The sequence below is a fragment of the Odontomachus brunneus genome, unplaced genomic scaffold, assembly GCF_010583005.1.
Source record: "Odontomachus brunneus isolate Ranch 3 - 2012 unplaced genomic scaffold, Obru_v1 Obru_scaffold_026, whole genome shotgun sequence".
Taxonomy (NCBI): Eukaryota; Metazoa; Arthropoda; class Insecta; order Hymenoptera; family Formicidae; genus Odontomachus; species Odontomachus brunneus.
The window spans coordinates 1,772,187-1,791,332 of NW_022639476.1; the positions used below are offsets into that span (position 1 = coordinate 1,772,187).

At 45.1% G+C, this 19,146-nt stretch overlaps 1 protein-coding gene across 2 annotated transcripts in view; it reads left to right on the forward strand.

Moving 5' to 3' along the window:
* LOC116842697 (serine/threonine-protein kinase MARK2-like) overlaps positions 1 to 19,146 on the forward strand; it is a 284,293-nt gene that overhangs the window by 258,710 nt on the left and 6,437 nt on the right. The gene's annotated exons all lie outside the window — the stretch shown is intronic.

A 19,146-nucleotide genomic window follows, 5' to 3' on the forward strand; every position in this document is an offset into this window, starting at 1 on the left:
ATATATATATATATATATATATATATATATATATATATATATATATATATATATATATATATATATAATTAGGGCCGAAAATAATTATAATTTTAGTTAGATCAATCATATTTTTTTCTTAGTGTTATATAAAAAAAAATATATATATATATATAGTAGCAGTAGTATACACACAAAATTATCATTACCGATTATAGTAGAGTCTGATAAAAAAATGGTTTTCTCGACCATAATTTATAGAAGTTACTTCCTTGTATGATTATAGTGACAAATACTAAATATATTTTCTCAGTGAACAATCCTCCTATTTATTACAAAATAGCGCAAATCTATTTGTAGATTTTTATATCATTGCGCTGCTATCTTACAGCTGAAGCTTTCCTGAAAAATCTCTGAATCTCTGAAAAAATGTTGATTTTCAATAAAGTGATGGTTTAAAGTTACTCCCCTTCCCTCATCCCGAGTCTAATTAACCCAAATTATACTGCATGTCTCAAAAAAATTATGATTTAATTAGCGTTTATTGCTCGCAACTCTTGATGCACTTTCGCGCCTTTGGACTATCCCCGATGCGCGGAACAAGTTAAATAACATCGCCGACACGACTGGACTCCGGTGACTAATGTCGGAATTTGTGAGTTCGACGAAGAGTGATCTCGGTCGTTCGTATGAGAAAGAAAAGGGGAAGGTGGAATCAGTGAATCCGCTGGTGGTTAAGGGAAGACCGACGAGAAAGGAACGGAGTCTTCGAGACGGACTAATTTACACGAAGATTGACGCGCTCCCGTTCGGTCTGACACGCTCTAATGGAAAAGATGTGTCTCTAATATCACTGGCCGATCGACCATCGGGAAACTATATCCGTTCGCGACAAATCCCATCGACGGAACTTTCGACTTGCCGCTACTTTCCTCGTCGATACGGCCGATTGACTTCGTTTCGGTCCTACGTTCGCCGAGGGATAAGGGCTTTTGCACACATACAAATCGCCATACATGAAGAGAATATTGTAGTAAAAATGCAATTTTAGTAGTCGGGAATAGACTGGCACTATTATGAAAATTATAATAAAACATAGTAAAAATGACCATAAATGTAATAAGAGTTATAGTGTTATAATAATATTTATAATTATTTTTACTATATTTCATTACAATTTTCGTAATAGTGCCAGTCTATTCTTAGACTATGAAAATTGCATTGTAATTGTTACTACAATATTCTCTCCATGTAGCCATAGATATAAGACGTAAACTTTAGCTGAAGAGCCAATCAGAACTTTGTTATAGAGTTTTGTGTATTCTATAAGAAGATAGAATTGATGGGATCTTATCGCATGCAAGAGTAACCAGGATTCACCTGGTTGAAATCCTAGTTGCTCAGTTAAAATCCTACTTATACGGTCACGTCGATCTTCTTTCAGTCTCGAAGAGTGCTGAAGCAATATCCCGATTGATTCTTTAGCTTGAGCTTACGTCTCACGTCTACGGTTACGGCATTCCTTGTACGAAAGCCTAGAACTCTCGAGGTCGAGGAACAAATGGACCGATTGATCGTGAATTTTTCCCAAATATATCGCGCGATCGCGATGGCGGATCTCTGCTTTTTGCAGATTACGCGCTGCAACGCGGCGTCCTGCAAAATTTACTACAACGCCCGTACGCGATGAGTGAAAGTTTAATATTAAATCCGACGCAGTCGCCGCAATAGCATCTGCTTTTCGCGCATACGATCCGCCGATTCGCGCCACCGCCAAGCCGTCGGTGGTGGTGCAGTCTTTTTCCCCCAAAATTGAATTTCCAGCCCGAATGGCCGCGATCATACCATCACACCGCGTACGCGCTGTAAAATTTAACGCTCGCAATTACGAAATCCGCACTCACCGCGCCGCGTCGCATTTTCGCCGGCGCGCACGGTGGATATATTCGATTACAAATTGATCGTTTGAACGGGGGCCGAACGCTCGCGAAACAATGAGGATTAACGAGTGCTCTAATTCACCCTTTCCGTTATGAAAAGATAAAAGTAACGAATAACGCCGCGCAGACGTTTTTATCGTTTCACCGTTCGACCCGTGCATTCAAATTCATATTAAAATACCGCCACGAGATTTTCGTCGCGTGTTTCATTGCACACGGATGCATTAAATAAATACGGCCTTTTTTAGCGCTATAGTAAAATTGCAGCAAATTAATGGCGATGGCGATAAACGACCGCGAGCGGTATAGAGTTATTTTTGGCCTCATAAGCCGTATTTTCTGACTGTTTTGACACAAAAATAATAGTGATAACATGCATATAAGATTATTATTACTAACGTCACAGCAGAATTTAATAAAAAAATAGTCTACTTGACCACAATTCACAGAAATTATTTCTCTACGTGATTGCAGTTACAAATGTCAGGTATTCCTTTCTCAGTGCAGCTGCCCGCGACTACTGGAGGGTTAAAGGAGGGAATCCGAACGCGTGACCTCGCATGAACGCTTTGCTCTCGCATACAAATCGCGTGAAGTAGAAATCGCAGGAACGAGAGGAGTTTCGCGAATATGCGTGCGGCTCCTAGGTCAGGCCGAGCGGCGTGCAACGACCCTGCGGAGTCGATAGCGCCGATGGCATTCGACGTCGCGATGCTCCCAGCGGCTCCCTCAGCCCTCCCTTCTTCATCTGTACGTTGAACCTGAGGGGTTCGTACGTCGCTCTCGCGCGAGAATCGCACCCCTTCAAGGCTCCATGACCTCTCGGCAACCTTCTTTGCCTCGTCCCCGTCCTCATCCTCCCCGTTTCCCTCCCTCTCGTCGCCCGCTCGTAGACTTTGCTCTTTCACACACGCTCGCCCACGCACGCCGCGAAAGTGCCAATGCTCCTGACGTCGGACGCCTCCCCCCCCCCTCATCCCCATTAATTCCCGCCTCGACGCCCACGACCGTGTTTTCGGTCTTAACCCTTTGTCAGCCGACGAAATTCAACGAGGTAGATACACCACCTCTTCCAGTTCGCCGTGTTTATAATGCCATTAAAGATCTCCCCGATCTTTAACGAACGTTACCAATTGACTTCTCCCGGCGAGGCTGTTTTATTTGATAAAAGAATCTTTACCGCATATTTCTGTATCGCGCTACAGGCGACTCTGAACTATTTTCTTGATTTTCTTAATATTAATTTTGAAATTTACACTGTTGTTACATTCTGAGAGAAAAATATCTAAGGAATAAAAATACTTGTTCGGTATATACTGGCAATATATTTACTTATACCAATACAAAATATTTTGCAATTAAAACAATATACATCTTAACACTTCAGCTTCTCAGGAGAGCAATTGCTTATTCACTTTATTCAAATGAAGGAATTTATAGTTGAAGAGCGCTATCCAAAACATTTTTTTCAGGAAAATTTTATTGAAAATCTATAATTTACATTGTATATATTTATAAATATTTAAAATTTTCCTGAAAAATGACCATTTGAAGTCTAAGTAAATATGTTACTCGCCGAATAAATATATTTTATTTTTTAGTTGATAATTTTTCTCTCACAGTATATGTATATCCACGCGCGTGATAATTGGATGGAATCATTTGCTCACGCTTATATCGCTTTCTATATCGAATAGATGTCTACTTTATTCACTGAGTCTCTTTATTCGTGAAAATATTTCGCGCACCCTAATAGAGTCAACCGGCCAAGCTCTCGGGATCCAATGGAATTTTTATCGGGCATAAATTGTCAATGAAACGTTGTCGACTTTCCGGAAAAATATATCCCCGGCGTAAGATATTTCGATATTTCTCTTCGCACAGACACTGTCAGCTTTAATATCGATTTCGCGGTCTGAAACCGCCCGAGCGCCCAGCCGGGGTACCGTTCGAGTGTATTTGACTGGAAATTGACCCTTAGGAACTTTTAATGGGCACCCTGCCACCCAAGCCTCTTCCGCTCCTCCTCTCTCCCATGGCCCTTCGAGACGGAGCTCGCAAAAGATTTCCTCCAAACGCACGTTCGGTCCGAAAAACATTGCCCCTCGTTAAAATCTCACCCACCCTCCTGCGACTTGCCTCTCAAAATTCGATAGAGGGCGACAAAAAGTTTCCTATATTTTCGGCATGTTTGGTAATATATGAAAAAAGATTTTCCATCTATTTTCCTTCTTTTGTCATCTAAAATGTATGCGGAGGCGCGTTTGAGGTGTAAGTTCAAGAGACGCAGGCTTGTCTCGTCACGTGCATCAAACATGTATCACCATTCGTGGCGTTCCCAAATCGTTAGCGGAGAAAAGGGGGAGGAGCCGCGTGTACGCGGACGTACAACACAATAATTGTGAATTCGTGAGACGAGGACGCGAGTTAGGGTGACGCGGAGGGGATCGATCGCGCGTGGAGAAGGGGCAGGGGGACAAGGGGAGAAAAACGGATTCGCGTGTATCGTTAAACCACCCGCAGAATTATCGATACTTTCCTGCCCAAGTTCAGCCACCCTCACTGCGCGACGAGTGTAGGGCGCCCCTTGAAAAATATCCCTCTTAACTAACCCGCTGCCCATGGAAGTCCGCTAATCTGCCCCTTAATGCGAATGCCGACTCCCAATCACCTCCTCTATGCCCCTGCCGCCCCCGAAGGCGGTGGGCCATCTCCTGCAACGGGTAAGCCGCCATAATGATGCATTATGTCGCAACAATAGGCAACGTGGCTTCGGTACTAACGGAAACCCGAGAGAGCTTCTGGATTCTATCCATATCTCTCCCTTCGCCTCTCTCTCCCTCTCTCTCTCTCTCTCTCTCTCTCTCTCTCTCTCTCTCTCTCTCTCTCTCGTTCTCTCTGTCCTTTCCTCTATTTCTCTTTTCGTTCCCCCTTCTAGCAATTATTAGAACCGTGGAATGCGCGTCAATGTGGCTTATTGTGAATTCAAGCTGAAAATTAATTCCTGACGACAGGGAACTCGCCAGCGCGGATTTCAGCGGAAGAATGACTCGAATGTCGGGCAAATATCTGCCGCTTAAGTACCGTGATTTATTTATTGATTCCCTTGGAAGAGCACGCGCTCGCCCCGTCCCTTTCACGGATCAATCGTATTTAGGTATTTAGATGTGACGCGACTTATCCTCCTCGCGATTCACAAAGTGATCTTTCGATGCGATTCACCACGCGTACCATTGAGCGGAGATTTAAGCAGTGTTTCCTTCATACCTTTGCAAAGAGCATGACGCAAGTAGCGAAGATAGCGAGGGAAAGAGGGCGTTGTACGGTAAACAAAAGAATTACAAAAGGGAGACCACACACGGTCGCCTCCTATCGCCTTTATTGAAATCCAGGATTCCGCGGGCCAGAATTTCATCGCGCCAACGGGCATTAGCATGTCTCGCTGGTGACGTTCAAAGACTGTCTACGGATCCTAACACGCCAAGATAAAAGGGACCACCTCTGTCGCGGTGAAAGACGCCGCAGTTTCTTTCGCCTCGTCCCGGTGCGAAGAGGAGAAAGAGCGAGAAAAGCAGCGCGTACGAGGACGCGCGAAAACGCGCGGCAGAGCAGGAGAGAGGGCTCGCTGAATAAAAAGGGCCGGATGGGGTGTGAACGGGGGCGGCGGACGTGGTAGTTTGGGGCAAGGGTGAGAGGGCCGGATAGGCCGGAGATAAAGCGAAATAACGGGGGGTATATTTTTCGGGTCTCCCGCGAGCTCTCCGCAAGCGCGATTTCTCGTACCAAATAAAAATAGGAGCCGCGCGGTCGCCATAAATATTCCACGGGTTCGACCCCTGGGTTTCGGTCACCCCCGCTCAGACCCTCGTACACCATGATGTATCCGCGCTCATCTTCGACGTGTGTACCGGTGCTGCTGCTGCTGCCGCCTTCCTCTCCGCCCGCGCCGTACGCGCTTCCTCTCGCTTATCCTGCCGAACCGACGCGCGTCGATCTGTCCGCCGACGGCGACCCTCTGTGATTTATTCGCTTCCTCGGTTAAGGCTTAATGGATCGAAGCCGGAATCGCGGATTTTTCCTGTCCCAACGGCACTGCCAAACACACGCTAGATACCACTCGCGGATTACTCATCTCGACGTAATTGTCACCCGCGCCCGAGTGAGTTCTTGATTATGAAATGTCTCCGAACGCGAATGCGATTAAGCCGTTTCGGATAAATGGAATTCGTATCGACGGGCTAAATAAATTGTTCTTCTCTCGTTTTTATCGGGACAGAAAACCGAGCACGTGCAAAAGTGACGCGACATTAGAGCGTGATTAAAATCGAGTCGTGCTTCTCTCCTTATAAAATAGAGCGCAAAGACATCTTCCGCGAGAATTTTCTGCGAGACTTTTCTGCGCATTTCTGAATTAATCGCACGCTTTTTACATGACAGAATCTCAGTCGTCTCTAGATCACTAGGAATCCAGAGCGCCATGTATACATCAGCGGGAAGAAATCGGCGGGTCCGAATCGAAAAATCCCTCTCGCCCGCCGTTTACATATATATTCCATACGATATTTCAAAATCCCTCGCCTTCGCCTCGCGCCGCTCTGTCCATTCTCTTATACTGTCGAGTCTCTCGAACGAACCGCGAGGATCCCCGGGACCCCCCAGGGTGGCGATCCGAGGTCATCGGCGCCTGCAACCCGCATCCAAATCAGGAAGCTCTCCCTCTCGCTCTGTCTCACGACCGATCGTCCTTTCTCCAGGTCGAAAGAGAAAGAGAGAGAAAAGGAGAAGGAGAGGAGAAAAGAGAGGCAGAAGGCAGAGAGGAGCCAAGAGAGCATCGGCCAAAGAAAAGAGAAACGGGGTGATGTATGTGCCTCGATATACGATGTACGTTGGATCGGGGCGAGAGCATCGACGCTCGTTACAATATTAATGCGGTTATTATACGACGTCACATTTAATGGTGCTCCCAGGCCCCTTCCGAGCGGTCATAACTCACCGGTGGGCCATCCGGCTTTTTTCGCCGAGCGGCCGCCGACAAACCGAGAAAAATCGAGGCGATCGCAGGGCGCGTTTCCGCGTGAGCGCAAATGCGGGCTTCACAGCCACCGTCGGCTGGCATTATTCAGCTGCGCCGCGGATTTCGGTAGAGAGTTTCGGCGCGAACGTTCGGGACAAATAGCGCGATCTGGCGCAATTACGTTAGTCGATGGCTTAGTCGAGCGTGTGGGATAATGCAAAAAATGCCTCGCGAAAATCTCCGGTGAAGGGAGAGGCTTTCGGGAATCGACGACCGGCGGGGGCACGTAGGCAGCGGGGTAAAGCCGCGATTTGGAGCCTCGAGCATCGAGGCACGTTCGAAAGTTATCGCGCGGATAAGCGTGGGATGAGCTTTGGAAAATGCGGATCTTCGTCAAAATCTCCTCGTTGATATTCCCCTCGACCTGCGCGCTTCTGCGCGCCGACAAGTATACGCAACGCTGCAACGGCCACGTGTATCTCGCTGCCGAGTTAATATCGCGTTTAACCGAGCCGAATTTTTATCAACTATGGCGCGAGATGCCTGCAATACGAATGGCCACGTATATATCTCGTTATCTGCTTATTTAAAATCTATTTAAAATGATCAGACGTCTCCGATTTTTTTGGGCCGGTCTCCAATTTTCACTATTTCGTTCGGTACGCCGATTTGTCCCGGATTTAGCCGAACTGTCACGAGTTATTCTAGTTTAAACAATTCTTCAAAATTTAGCTCGGTGTGTACTAAAAGTTTGTGACTGAAACAAATTATAAGATTTAAGATTTAATTATATTTTTAAGATGCTTCTAACAAAGAAATATGCCCTTGAGAAAAAAGAAGTAGCTTCGCTTCTTCGTTTTTTTCTTAATTTTGAAATAAAAATTTTACCTTAGCAACAGTTTCTACTTTTACTGGGTATATCAGACTTTCAATTTGTAGTTAAACTATTTTTTTATATGCTTACATAAGTTAAATATTGTCAATGGTTTCTTTTTCACCTCTTCCATCCCTCTTCAGCATTCAGATATCCCGAATTTGAGACAGCCGGGAAATCTGGTTTTGGTTTTTCCTAATCGAATTTTTACCTGGCCTAGTTATCGAGAGATATCTGGTAGCCAAAAAAGTATAGGAAATCGTGGAAAATATCGCAAAATATTGAACTTTTTTCACGGGTGAACAGGATATAAGCACGCGAATGTCCGGGGGACATCCCTCACGTGGAACCACAAAGCTTCACCAACGTTCAATATCACGAACGAACATCGAATCGGCTGTGGATGCTCGACGTGTTAATCCAGAGCGGTATCACACCGATTCGCGGCACCCGTGCGTCGGGTTTCATTTCTCTCTTTTCCTCTGCGTCGCGCGTAATCCTTTCTCGCGTGCTAGGAGTTTAATTTCCCACGCCTAATCCAGATACAAATACATGCCCGGTGTAGATGGTTGATGCACGACCTATGCGGTGAGCAGAGAGAGAAACAGAGAGAGAGGGACAGTGGAGTAGGAGCGAGAGAGAGAGAGAGAGAGAGAGAGAGAGAGAGAGAGAGAGAGAGAAAGAGAAAGAGAGAGAAATAGAGATTTATGCTTCCACTCTCATAGTTTATTCTAGCGGAGTTCATATATCCAGACGATTACGCGACGACACGGTTATTTACGCAGCGACGTATCGGAGCGGCTTTAAGCCCGGCGTCCCTTTCAAACACGTGCATCGCGCGGATGCACCGCGCGTCGCGCCGCACCAGGTGTGTGCATCGGCGCGGCCGTATTCCGCCTCGACGTTGTCGACGACGTGCAGTCGACGCGTAAGTAAAACGACGCGCGTTATATTTATTATCAATTACATGGCGAGCGCGTACGAGCCACTCCTGGCGAGTGGAAGGTGTCCTGGAACAGGTTTGATTAATAAATTAACGCACACGGACGAAGAGGGGGCGCCCCGTCGGCCGGCCTCTCCTCCTCCTCCCCCTCGCCCCGGTCCCGCCACGGGAGTCCGTCTGCAACCTCCTTTTCGCGAGGAACTGGTCCGCCGATAAATTATATCGTCTCGTTTAATTGCGAATTCGCCTCGAGATAATTGCCCATCGCGCGCGAACCCTTCGTTACGACGAACGTGGCCGGCGTACACGTGGACACACGGTTAAATACGCGTCCACGTGCACCCACGCGCGTGCCTCGGACCAACACGTACAAGTAGGGACAGAAGGGATGGGGACGAAGAAAGAGAGCGTGGCTGCGAGTCCGACGAGTTCGTGAGCCGAACGAAATGAAATCGCGAGTCGCGATCAGTATAATTCCGGTGAGGTCGGATTTCGGTGCTGCGGATGCTTGAAAATGATCTCTCCTCGTGGACTCACGGCGACGAAACGTGACGATTCGAGAAAGAGAGAGAGAGAGAGAGAGAGAGAGGGGAGGGGGGGAAGGGAGGAAGAGAACGAGATGAAATACAAACAAGAAGGCGCATTGCGCGGTGTCTCGAGTTACTCAACGGTTGACTCTAATTTCGGACGAAAGTGTAGCAGCCGGTCGAGAAACGAGCGGATTTGAACGCGGCTTGATCGACTCGCGAAATTCGCGCGAACCTCACGACGGACAGACGGCGGCGACGGTAGCGAATGCAGATGTCATTCTCTTTTTTTTTTTGTCGACGGGAGTACGTGTGCCGGGTGCGCGACGAGTAAATTTTCGCGGTAGTTCCGTTAGGCAATCACTATGAATCAAGCCGACTGCGCCTGTGCTTACGTTTACGATTGTTGTAAATTACTCCGAGTTTTTTCCGCGCCGGTTTATCCCGGCCGTCGCCGCCTCTCGACCCTGTCCTGCTCCTCCTCATCCTCCCCCTGCTCTTTCTCTCTATCAATCTCTCTCTTTTTCTCTCTCTCTCTTTTTCTCTCTCTCTCTCTCTCTCTCAATCTCTCTTTTTCTCTCTCCGCCTGTCTCTCTTTTTTTTTATTCTACCTTTCCGTCTCCGCTCTCGTCCGTTTCTTCTTCTACCGTCCCGCAGCGCATGCATTTTCCATCGTCCAAAGGATGCATGTCATCGTTGGGTCATCGAACGTCTTGTTCATCGAATCGACGACTCGCTGTTAAATTACACTCAACGTCGTGGACACCGCGGTGCGCTTTTCGGGAAGTTTCACGATGTTACGTGTTCGTCGGACTGTACTAATACCGAGGATGGATGGCTTCATCAGTCAGTAATGAAGATATTTTATCGAATAAGAAAGCGGTACTTTGTGTGTGAATGGAGCTTGTAACGTTGGATCATTTGCGTCTACAAGACCCGGCAGGCTAGATTTAGTAAATTAATGACTCACATACGCATACATCTCGACCACATCTTCGTTCAACGTCATTATAATGCTATATTTTTCAACATTTCTCAGCACAAATTACCTAGACAAATCTCCAAAAATAATACATAAATTTATTCAGAGTATATTCTGAATTCTAATAAGAGAAAACTGGAACTCACTCTTCCCTGTTGCCTAATATTTTTAACAAACGAACAATTAACACGTTTGTGAGCTGTATTTCGTACCTGTGGTTCGGTCACGCGATTCGCACGACCTAACGCGAAGACGCCACGGCGAACCGTTTCGTCCGGGCTCCCGAGAATTTCCGACTCTAGTCGCGACTGCGCTGTAACAATAATCGTAAAGCATCGGGAGACACGCGGCATATTTTTTATCGCTACCGTTACCGCCTCGCCGATTTCGTGTCACGCCACCCACGACGGTGAGACGCGCGGCACGGAAATTACAGCGGTACCGAAACGACCGCAAACGCGTTTGAAAATTAAACCGCTTCACCGACAGTAATTCTCGCGGTATTCGAGAAGCGCGTCCCGCCTTTAACCTCGTCGTCGGGACCCTTGTAGCTCGTAGATTACATGTCATCTCGTAGAAGCTGCTCTTTATGTGAGCAATGTAGGTTGGACGGACGTCCTAGTTGGTTCGGCCCAACCGGACGGCCGCTTGAGAGAAACTAACGAAACGATAACCGTTATCCCCGAAATATCAACGAAATAACGAAGGATAGTTCATAAAGTGAGGCGGTTTCCGCCCTGTCCAGACGCCATCGAAGAAACGATTCCTCTGTTTGCGAGGCAAAGTTATCTCTGCAAGAATTCTCTCACCGGTCCACTTTATTTATATATATTTTACGCTAAGCTTCATTTCTAGAAATTAATTGCTGCACGGACAGAATCTTAAAGGATTTAAAAAGACGATCGAAGAATTTAAAAAAATTTTTAAGAATCTGGAAAACCTTCAAGAATTTTAAAGAATTTCTCTTTCTCTCTCAATTTTATAATAAAAATTACTATAGAATTTTATAATCGAAGAATAAATCAATTTTCTGCAATAATTAACTCTCTGTTCTATCCACACACATTTTATGTGCTATTTAAATTTTAAGAATTGGAATATGCTATTAAAAAATTTTTAACAAATTTCTTTTATAAAATTTTAAATGATCTCTTAAAAATTTCTAGAGAATTTTTAAAAAATTTTTAAGAATCTTAAAAGATTTTAAAGAATTTAAAAAATTTTTAAGAATCTGGAAAACTTTCAAGAATTTTAAAGAATTTCTCTTTCTCTCTCAATTTTATAATAAAAATTACTGTAGAATTTTGTAATCGAAGAATAAATCAATTTTCTGCAATAATTAACTCTCTGTTCTATGAGTGTTCCACACACATTTTATGTGCTATTTAAATTTTAAGAATTGGAATATGCTATTAAAAAATTTTTAACAAATTTCTTTACTAAAAGAAATAAAATTTTTTTACGTTTGTAAGACGTTTGTACGTAGTGAAATTTATTGCAAGACAGATTTTAATGACTGTCCCTATATTCCTGCACTACTAGAAATATCGTAAAATTGGAAAGGATTTATATGAAAAAAAAAAAAAAACAACAGTATCCTCTCCATGTATACATGTTATTTTTCTAAATAAATCTTCTAAGGAAGAGATAGGAGCTTCTAGTTTTCCCGTAGTACTTTTACATTTCAGCGTACTTCGTGCTCTCCGATACAACACGATTCCAAGTTTACTTCCTGAGAGTTTTGAAAAGAAGCTTTAGGGTTAATTTATACGCCACGAGGATTCGCAATTGCACCTCAGCGGCCGGCCGGCGGAACGGCGGTTCGCTTGTGCGCGAGAAGGGCGAAACGCGCAGGAATGGCCGATGACCCCGTCTGGCCGGATCCCTTCCGCCCACGCATCGTAGCCCCTGCTAAGGGCAAAAAAAAGCGCGAGGAGAAGAGCCGCTCGATGCACCGGCAACGCACGAATCGCGATATCACGCCGATTACCTGGGAGAGACGTTTAACCCTCTCGCTCACCGAGGGCGAATACAATTCTTCGTGCGCTCGATACGCGAGTTGATTTCGGTTGTCTCTTGATAATTTACACTCGGAACTGTGTGAATACTCTTCAGCTGAGTCACATGACATTCACGTAGCGTGACGTTACATTTGCGATCATGATTCAGCTGAAAAACTCAGATCTAATTCTAAACTGTGATCTGAATGTCTCACGTGAGACAAGTTTCAAGTAACGATTATAAATACACGAGTCGAGTTCCGGCGATCCGCGAAAGAACACCTTGATTGCCGCAAGCGGGAAGGAAAAATCGTGCGATACGGATTTCCTCTCATCGTGCGAGTGTCGGCCAACAGAATCAATAGTGTTGAACGTTCGCGATGCAATTTTCGCGCGTACGCTAATTATTGGAACTGTTGGCACGGCCTTACGGCGCATCATCGCACGCCATCGTAGTTCGTTCGACCGTTATATCGCAAGTAAAGTTCATCTCGACTTTAATCACATTGTGCGCTGTTTGTTTTTGCACATTAGCCGTACACAATCTTCAGACATTACACGTAAAACCTCGGTAACCCTACGACGTTCACGCTAACGTGAAACGACTGCCTATTAACATTAATATCGTTCCATCGTGTAACACCGGCAGATTACACGTCCATACTACGGAAACGAATGAAGACTGGAACGTGAATCGCTAATCATCTTAAGATAAAAATAGTAAAGATGTTTCGAATTGAATCAGTGAAAGGAAATAATCACGAGTAGATTACAAATATATAAGTTTCAAAGTGTATCCTTTTGCCGTTCTCGAAAAAATGGGTTCCAAAAATTACAAGTCCAACAGATAAGGTTATAAAAAAATATCGAAGAATGCCATTTATTACATAAATAAAATATCTTTAATTAAAGTATTTTTTGCATCAAAAATCATTTGTCATCCAAGTTGAATGACAAAATCTTGAAACTTTGGGAGTCTATTTTTTAGGAACGGTATAGAAGGGTGCATTTTGGAACTTATGTATTTTTAATCTACTCTTAATTTTATCTCTGCATGCAGAAAAATAATTTTGCTCTTTTAGCAAAATCGTCGTTGCTACTGCATATTCGTAGTGACATCAAAAAAATTTAGTTGACGTAACTAATTTCATAAATTATTCGTTATCAGAGATAGTTTCGTTGCCAGGATAGAAAAAATTTATTTTTTGTATTTGTCCTAAGAATCACGTTAATTTGCTATTGATGCAAAATAATCTATTCTTAACAAATTTATTTGTTATCGGAGCAAAACTGCAACTGCTTATATAAATCCATCATAGTTCTTATAGCAAAATAATTTGTAGATTCAGCAAATTATATCCAGGAAATAGTGATTAGTACTCTTAGCAAGAGTACTTATCTTTTTGCTGTCCATATAATAACGAATAGATTTTGCTAGATCAGCAGAAAATTTGCTGGGCCAGCAAATTATTTTTCTCCGTGTGGTTTTGTAAGAATTAATTGGAAAATCGGACACAAAGAAGTTGGTGTACATCGTCTTTGACTATTTGGCCGCGTTCTTTACAGCACTTGTATGTTTTTGGTATCTGCTGTCAGATTATTTGTACGGGAAAACAACATTATATCGAACGTTATCTGCAATGAGAGTCTCTGCACGCATGGTATCAGCGGCGCGATGATTGTTATCCGTGGGAATGAGGATTAACGTTCTCGAGATGCGCGATAGAACGCTGCCGAATATCGGCGACTGCGGTGCAAGCGACACGTCATCGTTCACGCCGATAAACACAGCGTACGCACATCGACGCATTGATAAACGACGCGTATTAAGACGAGATAAGTCGCAAACCCGTTTTGTTCCGCTGTTTACGGCACGAAATCGGCGCCAGAGTGCCAGCTGGAAAAATAAGAGGAACATGTCGAGCGCGTCACGGTCGACGAACCGGCGCGTCGCGCATCCTCGTCGTCGTTGCGGTCTTCATCATCCCGTGCTGCTCGATCGTGGCGTAAATCTATCAATGCGATATAGAGCGCTTCGCGAGTTCATCACGGGCTTCTGAGAGTACGTTCTTTCGCGAATCATCGGAATGCAGGGTGTGCTTATGATCGTCACTCGAAACATGTCTCACGTGAGACATTCAGATCACAGTTTGGAATTAACTCTGAGTTTTCCAGTTGAATCACGATAGCAAATATAACGTCACGCCTCATGAATGCAGTATGATTCAACTGAAGAGCACTCACGCTTCCGAATGTAAACTCGGATCGGAGTATCTCATGTGAGATAAGGTTCAGGCAACAATTATAGACGCGGGCCTAAGTATCCGGGACGTGAAAGCGCATGTCGAAACGCGAGCGCTAAGTGCAGTTGATATTTTATGTAACACATTTCTCAATCTAATCTTGGATATTAGAATGTAACGAAAGAGCGATGAACTACTCGCTCGATGCTTCCAAGCAAAGATCAAAATTTTCGTGAAGAGTTTCTCCTTAAGATTACGCTAGAAGAAGGAACACATTTCTCCTGTAAAACACGCTTCATGTTCAAACCCGAATAATTCGCGAATAATTATAGATATCAAACCTAAACACTCTATACATGGAAATGTATCACGTCAAAACTCGAACGCTATGTAATTGATGCTTTATGTAACACGTTTCTCAATCTACTCTTGGGTATTAAAACGTAATGAATAACGAACTCGCTCTATGCTTCTGAGGAAAGACTGAAATTTTTAAAGTCTCTCCTCAAAATTAAGCCAGACACATTTCTTTTCCACGACACGCTTTACGTTCGAAACCAAACAATACGCGAATAATTGCGCGGAGAAATTGTTGTAGTAAAAATTAAGTTGCATTTCTTTCTTTTTACAATGTTTTCTTGCAAATCTGGGCTATATTGAAAATGTAAATTATTGTATATTGAAAATATAAATCATTATAAAATTGACGATAGTACACGATATAAAAAATATTCAAATAATTACAATAATTTTCTAGCAAAAGATTAATTATTTTTAAGAAAGTATATAATAATTTCTGTCATTATTCCGTATAGTTCAAAATTACAAAAAAAAAAAATTATTAATTTTCGCTTAAAGCCTGTATTAATAGTTATCACTTGGTATTTGTCTCACGTCAGATTCTCAAATTTCTGTTCTGAGTTAGATCCGAGTTTTTCAGTTGAATTACTTAACATTTGTATCTATAGTCGCGATTTAATTGAAAAAACTTTCATCTGATTCTGAGTTCAAATCTATATCTGAGGCGAGTTTCAAGTAATAACTGTTAATACAGCCTTACATATAAACGCGCTTGTCAAAATCCGAGTATCAAACGCGTAGTTAATACTTCACACGAAACTTTTTTGTCAATCTAATCTTGAATATGAGACTGTAGGGAGGGAGCGATGAACCCGCTCGGCGCTCCGGACGAAAGAGTCAAAATTCGCCAAGAGTCTCTCTCTCTCTCTCTCTCTCTCTCTCTCTCTCTCTCTCTCTCTCTCTGTCTCTCTCTCTCTCCTCAAAATTAACATACTGGAGACACGTATCTCCTCCGGGATGCGCCGTACGTTCCGAGCGCGCATAATCCGCGGATAATACATGTGACACGCGAGAAGGTGCGAGCATGTTTACACGCTTTTTCCGCCGAACTCTCCTCGGATTATTTTCCGCACGCGTCACGCGCGAACCGGTTTATCGGCCTGGTCCGGGCGCATCGGACGAGGTTTATTAAAACCTCGCCTCGAGCGTCGCATCCCAAATATCTCGTTATCTATTATTCCGCGGCGCGTGCGTATCAATGTGGCGCCGCGCGTCGAATATTTATGCGCGGACGGAGGCATAAATCGCTCGTTCGTGCGACTTCTTTCTCCTTCGAGCCGACGCCACAATTCCGCCTCGACCTTGCTGGTATATTTCGTGGCGACTTCGCGACTCGTAACACGGACATGACCCCGCTCAACTGAGCGACTGCGTCGGGCCCGGGTTATTAAGACCGAAATAACTGCCGCACGATGTAACGGTCATGGCCAGCGATTAAATTTAAGTACTTACAGAGGTGCGCGCGAACCGCCCGAGTGCATCGCTCCTGCATCGTATCGGGCGTATGACTTGAATGTCCATGAGAGCGCGAGGAGATGAGTGTGGGATCGCGGGAGCATTTAGAGCAAACGATGTTATCGGTTTCGCGCGGACGAAAACGGCAATGCGCGTGGAACCATCGTCAATTAGTAAGTAGGTCCGCGAAGCGTCTCGGGGAATTCAGTTAAGGGAATTTGCATATCGCGGAGTAGGTAAATTTGCGACGCACCGCACAGCTCCTTTCCCCGAAATAGACACAATTTGCTGTTACTCACAGTCGAGGGAGTCTGATGCTGCGCATCAACGTGTTTAGCGTGTTTAGCGCTATTAATAACGTCAAGCGTTACTAATGAAAAAAGAAAAAGAAATAAGTTTTATACGTTGAAAACAGCTCGGTTTTCCCGTTTATTTTTGAGAGAACGGCTCGTGCCCGGCGCGTCTCCCAGCACGAATTGCGAATGCGACTAATGGCTCCATCTTGCCGCACCCGAGCGAATCTCGCTCGTCGCGCGCTCGCCCGTGGATCAGCGGGGATATCTGGATCGTTGCGTTCATCGATCACTTTTGTCACGGGCCGCGCGAGTTTATTTTCAGAGTGAGAGGTGGCGAGAGGAGGGACGAGAGCGATGATCGTTAACGGCCCCGGCGTGCGGGGCATATTTTATTTTTCATTTCTCTTCTTGTTTTTTATCATGTCCACGACCACCTGTCGCTTTACACCGGCAATTATGCTCTCGCGATTGCGAGCGCGTACAGGACGAGCGCACGTGCGCGCTAAAGAGAAAGAGAGAGAGAGAGAGAGAAAGGGAGAGCATGCGCGAGCTTTAATCGGATCTCTCTCTCTCTCTCTCTCCGCGCGATTTGTCGCGAAAATTCGTCGTGAACGCGCGCGTTTCTCTCAGACCGCGCGCTGCCGCGCGGCTCCTACGACGATGTAAAAGAAACGTAATCGCCCAGGCCAACGAACAACCGTGGCCTCGGCTTCAGGGTCGTTTCGACTATTATCCCCGCAGTCGAGGATGCAGCAGAAGCACATCGCTCGACCGCGCGATGCCTTCACTCGAAACTAGCCAAGACACTCGCGATACTTCGATATATCGGACTAATTACACTCGAAATTTATCCCATGCCGTGGAATCCCGATCAGTTATTTGCTTTGTGTAAGATGATGTTATCGAGCCCTGATAAATCATGTAATGCATTTCATGTGGTAATCAGGACCTTATTAACAATAAGAATTATTAATCCTACAGTCGTCGCGCTACTTTTCGAACACGAGTCGACGCATGGGATCTTGAGAGACCCCAATATAAAAAATTATTTTATATCTTTCATGTTGAGAACTTAAATATTTTCTTTGTTTAATTAGGTTTTTGGGTTCATGTAAAATATAAAAAAAGATTTTGGATATAATATTCTCTTAAAGACCCCATGCGACGACTGTAGGATTAATAATTAGAACTCGATAACATCACCTCGTACAAACCAGATAACTGATTGGAATCAACTTAATCAGGATCACGGAATAAACTTCGGTTATTTTACATGGAGAAAAAAGTTTGGTTGAATTAACGATACTTTCGTGCCGAATTTTTATGTTTGACACGATCTTTTTGCATTGTTCGATTAGATGCGACGGCTAACAAACGAGGGAATAAACCCGCGATCGTTAAATTAACATCACGCGTCGTTGCTCGCGATTCGTCCTCGCTTCGTTCCGCGTGATCCGAATTGCGAGTCGAAATTCGATGGAAGGTGCGGACCAGCGACGGACCAGGAAAGAAACAAAAGTTCTGAACGTTCTAGATTCTGCCAACGAGTAACGACCCCGGCGCGCCTCGCATCCCGCGACGGTATTAACCTCGCCGCGGGCACGTGTTCCGAGGAGCGAGTCTTCTCTTTTATTACTTATTAGCGACACCCAAAGCGCACGCTGGCTTCTCTCTCTCTCTCTCTCTCTCTCTTTCTTTCTCTTTCTCTCTCATGAACGCGCGCGGCGATGCGATTTTAATGATGCGTTTCAAGGTCCCAAGGTCTCTGCCACGGATAAGCTACAGGGCCGTTGCCGGCTGATCCCGGTGACAGCTGGGCCTTAGATAGAAGCTATCATCCCGCTATCGACGCCTCCATAATTGGCGAACGTTCGAGCTAAACGCGCCGATTCCCCCCGCACTTTGTATACACCCAGTGTCTCGAAACTAACGTTAACGTCGCTCGTCTCGTCTCGTCTTTACCGTTTGGAGATGATGTTTCATTCGACTATCACCCACACCGAGTCACAAGTGTGAAGGGAACGTGTGTTCACCGCCGAAATGAGAGATTACCTCTTTCATCGCGCTATTTATTTTCGAACGGACGCCGCGAACGATCTCTTACTCGTGAGATTTGTTTGCGCAACGCCGGCGCTGACGAAGACGCGGATAAATCTAAATGGACGGCGAGGTGCAGTCTGTGCGTACGAAATTTCGACGGTCTACGGCCTCGGCTCCCGGCTCCGAGGGAGCGTGAAAGAGAAATCGGGAAATCGAGGGAACTCGACACCACCCCGTGCAGCGTCGTCGCGTCGACGAAACGACAATTTCCACGGTCCGCGAGCTGCGGTCGTAGACGGCGATATGAGCAGAGAAACCTTTGCGCGATGGTCAGGGCCACGTGAGGTTCTTGCGCCGAGAGCGTTAATCTCGCGAACGCGCTACGTGATCGCAAACTGCACACGCATGTTGCCCATGGGCGTCGTGCGCTTGCATATGCACGACCCGGACTTTTTCTCGCATGTGCCCGCGCAATCACCGGCCTAGGCGATCG